Source organism: Dermacentor andersoni, chromosome 11 (genome assembly GCF_023375885.2).
Source record: "Dermacentor andersoni chromosome 11, qqDerAnde1_hic_scaffold, whole genome shotgun sequence".
Classification (NCBI taxonomy): Eukaryota; Metazoa; Arthropoda; class Arachnida; order Ixodida; family Ixodidae; genus Dermacentor; species Dermacentor andersoni.
Genome location: NC_092824.1, coordinates 52,921,528 through 52,933,529, shown reverse-complemented (window position 1 = coordinate 52,933,529; position 12,002 = coordinate 52,921,528).

The window sequence follows — 12,002 nt, the reverse complement described above, 5'->3', positions numbered from 1 at the left end:
GTGTGAGTACCTGCAAATTTAGAAATCGAAATGCTGTCATTAAAGGCGTCACACGAATGCTCAATGCCACAGGAAGGCGCAGACAAATGTACCTATTATCCATGATTCACATGTCAGCTGAATGATGAACTCGCCAGAGTGCCCTGTGAGACTCCGTAAGACTTACGGAATTAATCTTGGTACCGACTAGTCGTACAGTAAGCTTCGCTGGGTCGTTGACACATAGACTGCGACACACTGCGCCTTTCTTTGCCTGCACCTTTTAAAGTTATGAAATGTATCGTTAGGTCTGATACATGTAAGATAAACCTCCGACATTTCATCAAATTGAACTTGATTTTCCCCTTCCGTTCACGTAAAGACGCTTGTTCGAGGTATGCGAGTCGAGCATGACCGAATCACCAGAAAAAGTTACTGCGAGAGCGGTTAAGTACTCGAAACTGGGTGTGGCACAACGATTATGTTTTTCTTTCGACGTCCCAAGCCACCTCGTAATCCCCAGCTTCACCATTTCCCTAAGCGCGAAGAAAAAAAATTACTACGGATTTGCACAGCCGACCACACTGGAATCTGAACTCCGTGCCACTGGAGCAATGTACATTGCAGAGTCGAACGCGCTAACCACTAAGTAATCGCAGAACATTGATGCTGGGTAATTATTTCAAGGCTTCACGCTCCAGGCGTATGCTCGAAGGAGTGCAAAATGCTCATGCATTTCGTAGGCGAGAAGGAGCAGCATTGCAGTGCGCGAGGATTACATTACGTGGGCGCTGGAAAACAATGTGTTCTTGACAAGATGGCAGTGGTGTCCTTTTCGCGATGTTCCTAGTTGTCGTGCTCGTGAAAACAGCGTCGGCGGTGCAAAAGAGGCCCTAAGTGAAAATGATGATGATAAGCCTCAAACAAGGTACGTCACCACGACAGAATATCCGCCGAAATTTAAAGTTGGTGGAAAACAACCTGAATATGCATCGCCAACGTCGATGCTCAACAGCGACGTCTAAGCGTCAAACGTCGCACGCATATCTCGTGGAGCGGCACTCCGTTATTTAACTCCTCGCATCAGTTGTAGTGAAAGATGTTGGCTCCAAACTCTACTTGAAAGTCTCAGGCGGGAACTTCGAAACGATTCACCGAACCTTAAAACCATGAAGCGTTTTGATAGCGCAACGATTCGTTCATCGGCGTACTACATGCTGATACAAAAGCCAAATTAATGAAGCGATGGAAGGAGATTTGAAGTTGGTAAGACATTTCAAAAGCCCCGTTGGAGTGACTAGACGTTGCACTAAGACTTTCTGCTAACGAACGAAGGAAGTACGAACTGTGTCTCTTTTACACAAAACAAATGAAAAAAAAAACGATTCACCAAGTTTACCTGAAGTATATTTAAATACTAAAACGTTGAATGGTTTCGAACAAAAGAAAAGGTTACCATTAGCCTTTGGAATAATAATTGCGAATATAAAGTTCTAGAAAGCCGTACAGTTTACTAAATAAACATACGCTACTTCGACAAGGCGAGTCTGAGAATGCTAAAGTGTGTGTGTGAAGGTATTTCGAATGTAATAACATGTTCAGCGTCACGTAACACTTGATCTTAGGTGAGTAAGCATGTAGCTAATAAACCTTCGCTACCTAGTGACATCAATATTGCCAGATTCGATACCCCCGCCAATGGGCAAAAAAAGGCATGTTACACAGACGTTTAGCAGGAAGGGTGCTGGCCAACACTCCTACGGCCCTAGATCTAGTAAGTATCAATACCCAAGTTAGTCGCCGGATTAATGAACGAGGCTGTAGCACAATTGTCAGTCCAACGCACGTGTAATGCTGACGTTGTGGGTCCAGCTCCCAACGGCGACAAGTGACCTATTCGCCCCCTTTCATTTCCCTTGTTCTTGAGTATTGTGTACATTTATACAACAGCTAATTTCCCCAATGCGTGCCCAATATATATTCAGGGAAAGAAAGGATACGCGCGACGCAGGAGCAGTAACCATTCGTTGGAGAAGCGATTTAAGACAACAGTTTTTTACTAAAGGGCGAATGCTTCAAATTACGTGGGTCTTGACCGGGTTGCGCCGGCTTAACGTTTAATTACACGACCAAGCTATCGTGTCATCAGATGCCGAGTTCCGCGGCCCATTGCATTTCCAACGAAGTATGTGTTACGCACTACGGCCATGACGATGTGACGGCACGCACGTCAATCACGTCGGATGCCTCCGTCTACTGCACATATGCCAAAATGTTTTGAACGAATATATTACGTACTTTGGTGGAGTGAAGAAATCAGCAAATTTGCAAGCTACAATTGGAATCAGCACGCACAGCGATGATACGTGAGTCGCTGGGAGAGGCCTTCGTCCTGCGGATGACATAAATCGTGACTGATGATGATGATGATGATGATGACTGATCTTCCTGCACCCACAATGGCGTTCGCCTGTAATGTTTCTTTGCTCTATGTGAAATCATGTGGATTGCACTGGATGGCGCTTGACGCCAAAATGCTCATAATCACGTTGCGTAGACTTCATGTGGCCAATCTACGAGATTATTTCTGCGACGATGCATCGAGACGGCGCGTCATGCTTTCACAGTGTATGCACAGCTACCTTCAATTTCCTTATCGATTCGCACGCGCTATCCACTTCAGCTCCGTTTTCACGTACACTACCGAAGTGCTTCGAACGGTTTACTTTCGCAAGCTTACATTTCTTTGGCTTTTCAAACCGTGGCTCATCTCTGTACACGCAGGCAGTGACCAGGAGGAATGCATCCGCCATATTGGACGCTGCAGACTTCGTGCTGGGCGAACAAGATGGCGTCGACGGTGCCCGCGCCATCGAGCTGATGCGTGAGCACCCGCGTCTCCTCGAAATGGTGATGGAAAGTGCTGACGTCACTAAGGCCGAAGCCAAGAAGAAGATCCGCAGCGCCCTGGTTCGCGTCCGCAGCAGTAGCATTGACGAATTTATGACAATGACTGGCGTCGTCAAGGAGGCGGTGGAGTGCCTGAGTCATCCCGGTGCCAGGAGACGTCAGCTAGCCGACATTGGCCACGACTGCTGGCTCCACATTCGAAGTTTCTTGAAGATAGCGGACGTTCTGTCACGTTGAGCCAATCTAGGTCGGTGAAAACAATCTAGCGAGTTATTTTTTTTTTCGCCGTCTGCATGGGGTCGGGGCTTGAAGGAATATCGCTTACCACTGCATGACGAAAGTGAATGTGGCTGTCTATGAACAAAACGTGAAAGTAACACGAATTTGTCGTGGATCGCTGAAAAGGAATTCGGCAGCAACTTGCGAAGAAGTTGTTAAGTTTGTCAGATTCCTGCTACGATCGCCAATAGCATTCTTATGACTTAATCGTAAAACTCAGATTGATTTATCTATGTGCCACATATTTACTTTGAACGCACAAGCTCAGAAGGCGCATATAACATAAGTATGCAATATCGTTTTGGATAGTATTTCAGTCACATGGGGGATCGAAAAAAATTACCGTCTTATTTATACCTTTACTTTTTTTCATACACAATAATAAACTTGTAATGACACCAGTGACAACCACATTGCATCCAGGTGGCCGGCGTTCTTATTCATCTACGGCTGTAAAGGCCACAGAGTTTATTGAAAGGTGAACATGGGCCATCCCGATTATGCAGGCCTTGTTAGCTCATTTGGTGAGGGCAAAATGGCACGAGGAGGTAGATTCAGAGTAAACGAGTAAAAAGTAAAGATGGTAGATTCACAGTAAACGAGCTTGACACTTGAGATTCCGTGTAGCATTTACCAATTCATTTTTACCGTGTATATATAAAGGAATACTGACATACCCTTTCATCTAGTCCTCTTTTCAATTAAGGGATTGTCTTCGGCATGTACGATATAAAAAATATCAACAACGCTAAACAAACCCAGAAGGTGTTTCATACTAGCTGGTCTACAGAGTACATTTGCTTTCATTGCTCGGGAGATCTGTGTATCATGACGTCATAATGCGGAAAATGGGCGCACGGGATGCAAAATCTGTCTCTCGGTGCTCTGCTGTGCTACCACACAGGGCCGCGCAGTTAATAGCTGTGTAGAACATAGCTGAGCATTTTACGCGAGTTAATTTAATCATTTTTCATAAACTAACGCGCTAATGGCCTCCTTTTCTTAACACATTTATTTCCGATGCGTAAAGATTACCAGAACGTAGAGTAACAATATGGCGCTGAAAAGGGCCAGTTGTTGGTCGTTCATACTTTCTTCTTGCTCTATGTTTATAGTACAAAAAACCGAGACACCAAGTTATCATGCGCAAACTTCAACTACTGTCAATACTGTCATGACACAGAGACGCAAACGGAACATATAAAGGGCGATTGATTGAAAGATTAGACTTCTGCAATGCATATTTCACTCGTAACTAAAACAGAGCTTTTATGAGCTAGAAAGTGATGAAATATCACGACCTCTACACAACCTGCAGTGTGACACCGAGACTACTGAGAGTATTCACACATTTGCATGATTATCGCTTCCTCGTTGTGTTGTTATTGCTAATCAATAAATTTTACCAATACCTGCTTCATTCTGCAGTCTTCGGCAGCAGAGCCTGGCAGCCTGAGGGGAGAAGAAACCAAGGTGGCTACTCCTGCTGCCGTGGAAGTACCGCTCCTAAATAGAGACTGTTACGTTTCAACTAGTAGGGATTGGGTGTACATATCTTGACTTTTCTCAGTCCTTACACCATCGACCCAGGAAGCTGTTCGGAAGCCACTGAACACCGTTTGCCATCGCCGATGTGGAAGTGTTCCAGCGTCTATTCAATCTGTTTTGAGGTGGTGGTGTTTAAGCAGTGGAGGTCGTGTCGTTTTCCTCGCATTACTTCACGCGACATGAATGGCAATTGGAGTTCACTTGACACGTGCTAATTTTGGAACCATAGCAGCGGGCCCGTCTTTCTCCATTGACCCTGATTTCAGTCCTCAAACAAGGCTTAGACACATCTCTCTCTCACCCGATACTATGTGCAGCTGTTATTTTAATTTGCATTGTGCACATCGGAGTGCGTGATTTGAGGCACTTATTAGGCCCTAGTGTTCTGTAACGTAATGTCCATGGTTTTGTTGCAGTAAACAGTAACACACAATAAAGCGAACGTGCGTCTTCCAGCGTGTCTAAGACCATGTGTTTGAGTGCCGAGACCATTCATGTAGTTTTGCATCACTCTCTCCGTAAAGTGTCAACTGTCAGTGTTGTACTGTGCATTGTAATCGTCATGCCTGACGAAAGAAAGAAATAATCCATGCGTGTTTCTAAACTGGAGCCCGAGCTAGCATTTAGAGCTGGAATCTGTTCGCTACAAACATTGAATGTAAGAGACTAGAGACGAGAAGTCGAACGTAGTTGAACTTGAACCTGACGGAGTTTCGTTGATTTCCCTCAAGGGATTCCCATTCCTTTTTAAAAGCATTGTACTTTAGTTAGTCTGTTTTCACACAGGGGGTAATTCAAGTATACAGTATCACGCACTCGACATAAACTGTTACCAATAGTTATATTATCGCAATTATTACCTCGGCATGCCTATATCGACAACCAGAAGGCGTTTCGTTCTTGAATGAGATATATCTTCGAATGTGTAGATCTGAACTCTAACCGCGCATGATGCTACTGTGTTGGAACTCAACGCACACAATTAGCTTCCCAGACCGGAAATAGTAGTGATGTTAGGTATAGCCATGTATCTAGATTGCCTAACTCTATTACGGTGACATCTTCCCAAAGTAGATGTTGACGGCATGTAAATGGGGGGCCGAGGGCAGCGAAGGACTAGATGCACTGATATTTCTAGTAATTTTGCCAGCATGAGGTGAGTTTCATTCACACAGAAACCCCTCGCCTTGTTTTACCAGTGAAATGTCGTAGCCACAGTGGCACGTGAATAATCTGAAGAACAAGTTCCTTGTCGACACGTTTGTGTTTCTTGTTGCCTGCATGTACATAAAAATTCCAATAAATGAGTGTGTCATATCAAAAAGACTGTGTGTGGCCTTTTATTGAATAAATTACATGCTGTGCACACTAGAAATGGAGAAAGTGAACACTCCCGGGCTGAGTTTAGTAGCAAAGCATAATTACCCCAGAAGGTGGACGGGAATACGGCGCCGCGTTAACTAAATTGGTGAGAGTATCGCACGTGTTACGTTGAAGGCGTGGGTTCGTATGCCACCTGCGGCCAGTCTTTTGTTTCTTCATCCACTGTGATTTCCATTAATTTATCATTTCTTTATTTCAATTAGTAAGGGCAAGTGACTTACCCTATGTCGTGCTTGGTGCCTTTGTTTGTTGGTTTGTTATGATATGGTTAATGAAAATCGGGCCCCTCGCTTCCCTTTCTTCTCGTTCATTGAATTACAAGGGTTTCGAATCCGGAAGCAGTGATGCCTTGAGGTAGTTTGTATGGGTTTACTGACCCGTTGCCGTCACTCAAATGGATGACGTACTCGTGACGCCTGCGGCATATCAGATGTTCCACATCCGACGCCTAGGTTCGGAGTGGTGGCGCTGGCTAACAGCCCTAGGGTTAGTTCTAGTTCGTTACATCGCCGACCCAGGAAGCTGCTAGGAACCCAGTGAACACCGTTTGCCATCGCCGATCCGGAATTGTTCAAGCGTGTATTCACTGTGTGGTGGCGTTTAAGCAGTGGAGGAGGCGTCCGGTCGTTTTCCTCGCATTACTTCACGCGACATGAATGGCGATTGGAGCTTGCTTGACACGTGCCAATTTTGTAACGATAGCGGCGGGCCCATCTTTCTTTATTGATCCTGATTTCAGTCCTGAAACAAAGCTTAGATGTATATCTATGTCACCCGATACTATGTGCAGTTGGTGTTTTAATTTGCATTATGCACTTCGGAGCGAGTGATTTGAGGCACTTATTAGGCGCTAGTGTTATGCAAAGTAATGTCCATGGTTTTATTGCGGTAATTAGTAGCATGCAATAACGAGGACATGTGTCTTCCAGCGTGATTAAAACCATGTGATCGAGTGCCGACACCATTCTTGTACTTTTGCATTACTCTCTCCGAAAAGTGTCAACTGTCAGTGTTGTACTGTGCATTGTAATCGCTATGCCTGATGAAATTAAGAAATTTTCCATGCGTGTTTCTGCAGTGGAGCCCGAGCTAGCATTTAGAGCTGGGATCTGTTCGCTACACGCATTGAATCTGGGAGACTGCAGACGAGAACTCGAACCTGTTTGAATTGAACGCGAAGGAGTTTTGTTCATTTCCCTCAACGGATTCTCATTCCTTTTTAAAACCATTGTATTTAAGTTTTTTTTTTTACATAGAGGAAAGTCAAGTATACAGTACCACGCACTCGACATAAACTGTCAGGTGTAGTTATATTATCACACTTATTACCTCGGTATGTAATGCTACATCGACAGTCAGAAGGCGTTTCGTTCTTGAACTAAATATAGCACAGCATGCATAGTTCTGATCACTAACCACGCATTGATGCTACTGTGGTGGAACTCAACGGACACAATTAGCTTCCCAGACCGAAAACAGAAGTGATGTTAGGATTAGCCATGTATATAGATTGCCTAACTCTATTACGATGACATATTGACACAGTAGATGTCGACCGCATTTAAATGGGGGGCGGAGTGCAGTCAAGGACTAGGCGCAGTGATAATTTCTAGTAATTTCGCCAGCATAAGGCAACAGGCCGCCATTGGAATATGAACCTGGCAACGTTTAACGCTAGAACGTTATCTAGTGAGGCGAGTCTAGCAGTGCTATTAGAGGAATTAGAGGGCAGTAAATGGGATATAATAGGGCTCAGTGAAGTTACGAGGCCAAAAGAAGCATATACAGTGCTAAAAAGCGGGCACGTCCTGTGCTACCGGGGCTTAGCAGTGAGACGAGAACTAGGAGTCGGATTCTTGATTAATAAGAACATAGCTGGTAACATACAGGAATTCTATAGCATTAACGAGAGGGTGGCATGTCTTGTTGTGAAACTTAATAAGAGGTACAAAATGAAGGTTGTACAGGTTTACGCTCCTACATCTAGTCATGATGACCAGGAAGTCGAAAGCTTCTATGAAGACGTGGAATCGGCGATGGGTAAAGTCAAAACAAAATACAGTATACTTATGGGCGATTTCAATACCAGGGTAGGCAAGAAGCAGGCCGGAGACAAGTCAGTGGGGGAATATGGCATAGGCTCTAGGAATAGCAGAGGAGAGTTATTAGTAGAGTTTGCAGAACAGAATATTATGCGGATAATGAATACCTTTTTCCGCAAGCGGGTTAGCCGAAAGTGGACGTGGAGGAGCCCGAATGGTGAGACTAGAAATGAAATCGACTTCATACTCTACGAGAACCCTGGCATCATACAAGATGTAGACGTGCTCGGCAAGGTGCGCTGCAGTGACCATAGGATGGTAAGAACTCGAATTAGCCCTGACTTAAGGAGGGAACGGAAGAAACTGGTACATAAAAAGCCAATCAATGAGTTAGCGGTAAGAGGGAAACTAGAGGAATTCCGGATCAAGCTACAGAACAGGTATTTGGCTTTAACCCAGGAAGAGGACCATAGTGTTGAAGCAATGAACGACAATCTTATGGGCATCATTAAAGAGTGCGCAATAGAAGTCGGTGGTAACGCCATTAAACAGGAAAGCAGTAAGCTATCGCAGGAGACGAAAGATCTGATCAAGAAACGCCAATGTATGAAAGCCTCTAACCCTACAGAGAGTAGAGCTGGCAGAACTTTCTAAGTTAATCAACAAGCGTAAGACAGCGGACATAAGGAACTATAATATGGATAGAATTGAACAGGCTCTCAGGCACGCAGGAAGCCTAAAAGCAGTGAAGAAGAAACTAGGAATAGGCAAGAATCAGATGCGTGCGCTAAGAGACAAAGCCGGCAATATCGTTACTAATATGGATGAGATAGTTCAAGTGGCTGAAGAGTTTTATAGAGATTTATACAGTACCAGTAACACCCACGACGATAAGGTGAGAGAGAATAGGCTAGAGGAACTTGAAATCCCACAAGTAACACCGGAAGAGGTAAAGAACGCCTTGGGAGCTATGCAAAGGGGGAAGGCAGCTGGGGAGGATCAGGTAACAGCAGATTTGTTGAAGGATGGTGGGAACACTGTCCTAGAAAGATTGGCCGCCCTATATACACAATGCCTTATGACCTCAAACGTACCGGAATCTTGGAAGAACGCTAACATAATCCTAATCCATAAGAAAGGGGACGCCAAAGACTTGGAAAAATTATAGACCGATCAGCTTACTGTCCGTTGCCTACAAAGTATTTACTAAGGTAATCGCAAATAGAATCAGGAATACCTTAGACTTTTTTAAACCAAAGGACCAGGCAGGATTCCGTAAAGGCTACTCAACAATAGACCATATTCACACTATCAATCAGGTGATAGAGAAATGTGCGGAATATAACCAACCCTTATATATAGCCTTCATTGATTACGAAAAAGCATTTGATTCAGTCGAAACCTCAGCAGTCATGAAGGCACTACGGAATCAGGGTGTAGATGAGCCATATGTAAATATACTGGAAGATATCTATAGTGGTTGCACAGCCACCGTAATCCTCCACAAAGAAAGCAACAAAATCCCACTAAAGAAAGGCGTCAGACAGGGAGATACGATATCTCCAATGCTATTCACAGCATGTTTACAGGAGGTATTCAGAGACCTGGAGTGGGAAGAATTGGGGATAAAAGTTGATGGAGAACACCTTAGCAACTTGCGTTTCGCTGATGATATTGCCTTGCTTAGTAACTCAGGAGACCAATTGCAATGCATGCTCGCTGACCTGGAAAGGCAAAGCAGAAGGGTGGGTCTGAAAATTAATCTACAGAAAACTAAAGTAATGTTTAAAAGCCTCGGAAGAGAACAGCAGTTTACGATAGGTAGCGAGGCACTGGAAGTGGTAAGGGAATACATCTACTTAGGGCAGGTAGTGGCCACGGACCCGGATCATGAGACTGACATAACCAGAAGAATAAGAATGGGCTGGGGTGCGTTTGGCAGGCATTCTCAAATCATGAACAGCAGGTTGCCACTATCCCTCAAGAGGAAAGTGTATAACAGCTGTGTCTTACCAGTACTCACCTACGGGGCAGAAACCTGGAGGCTTACGAAAATGGTTCTGCTGAAATTGAGGACGACGCAACGAGCTATGGAAAGAAGAATGATAGGTTTAACGTTAAGGGATAAGAAAAGAGCAGACTGGGTGAGGGAGCAAACGCGGGTAAATGACATCTTAGTTGAAATCAAGAAAAGGATATGGGCGTGGGCCGGACACGTAATGAGGAGGGAAGATAACCGATGGTCATTAAGGGTTACGGACTGGATTCCAAGGGAAGGGAAGCTTAGTAGGGGGCGGCAGAAAGTTAGGTGGGCGGATGACATTAAGACATTTGCAGGGACAACATGGCCACAATTAGTACATGACCGGGGTAGCTGGAGAAGTATGGGAGAGGTCTTTGCCCTGCAGTGGGCGTAACTAGGCTGATGATGATGATGATGATGAAGGCAACTTTCGTTCACGCAGGCACGACTCACCTTGCTTTAGCAGCAGAGTGTCATAGCCACAGCAGCACGTGCGTAAACTGGAGAGCAAGTTCCTTGTCGACAGATTTGTGTTTTTTGTTGCCTGTAAGTAAAAATCGCAATAAATGAGCGTATCATGGCAAAAAGTCTGTTTGTGGCTTTATATTGAATACAGTGCATGCTGTGTATACTAGCAATGCAGAAATCTGACACTCCCAGGGTTAGTTTGGTAGCAAAGTGCAGATACCCGGGCTGGTGGAGGGCAAAACGGCGCCACGGTAGCTCAAATTGTAAGAGTATCGCTTGATCCACTTTCGTGTCCAATAATTTATCATTTCTTTTTTGAGTTAATCAGTACAAGTGATTTACCCTATGTTGTACTTGGTGCCTTTCTTTGTTGGTTTCTTATGATACAGTTAATAAAAATCGACCCCCTCGGTACCCTTTCTTCTCATTCATTACATTACGAGGGTCTCGAATCCGGCAACATTGATGCCTTGATGTAACTTGTGCGCGTTGATTGATCGTTTGCCGTCATCCAAATAGATCACAGATTCGTGACGCCTGCGGCAAAAAAGGTGTTCAACATCCGAAGCCTACATTCGTGAGTGGTGGCGCTGGCTAACACTCCCAGGGTTAGTTCTCGCAGTACACCGCAGAGAGTGAATGGCAAACTGGGCTCGCCGCAGTAGCTCCATAAGTAAGAGCATGGGAGGCATGATGCGAGCACGTCGGTTCGTATATCACCTACGGCCAGTTCTTCATCCACTTTCATTTCTATTAGTTTCTAATTTTTTTAATTATTAAATGTGTAATTTCTCCTTCCTTGCTCGTGGTGTCTTTGTCTGTTGGCTTCTGATACGGTCAACAAAAATGAGGCCCCTTGATATATATATATATGTATATAGATATATATATATATATACATATATATATATATATATATATATATATATATATATATATATATATATGTATATGGAGAGGGAGGAGTGGTAGTTTTCGGCAAAGAACCCCTCCTCCCCAGCAATAAGTTTCTCGCTACGCCACTGCCTTCGTCAGCTAGAGCTGCACTTGTAGTCGGCTTCCCATTAATGCCAGCGTATCATCGATGTGGTACTCTCCTATCCCTGTTTCCAGCATGTTTAATGAGGACGACCACATCGTCATGGCGTATTGGAAAATGTTCACTAAAAAATGTGCCACGGCGTTTTGCGCGTTCCCACTATGTGATTGGACACTCAGTGCACTAAGCTTCCCGTTGCACTAAAACAGCGGGTACCATAGAGATTTGTTGTCAGTCCCTTTAAATTGTTGTTTTCAATATTTTCAGAGAACTGTTGAGGCGAACGAGTGACTTTCGTAATTCGCAAAAAAAAAATAAGACACAGTTTCGA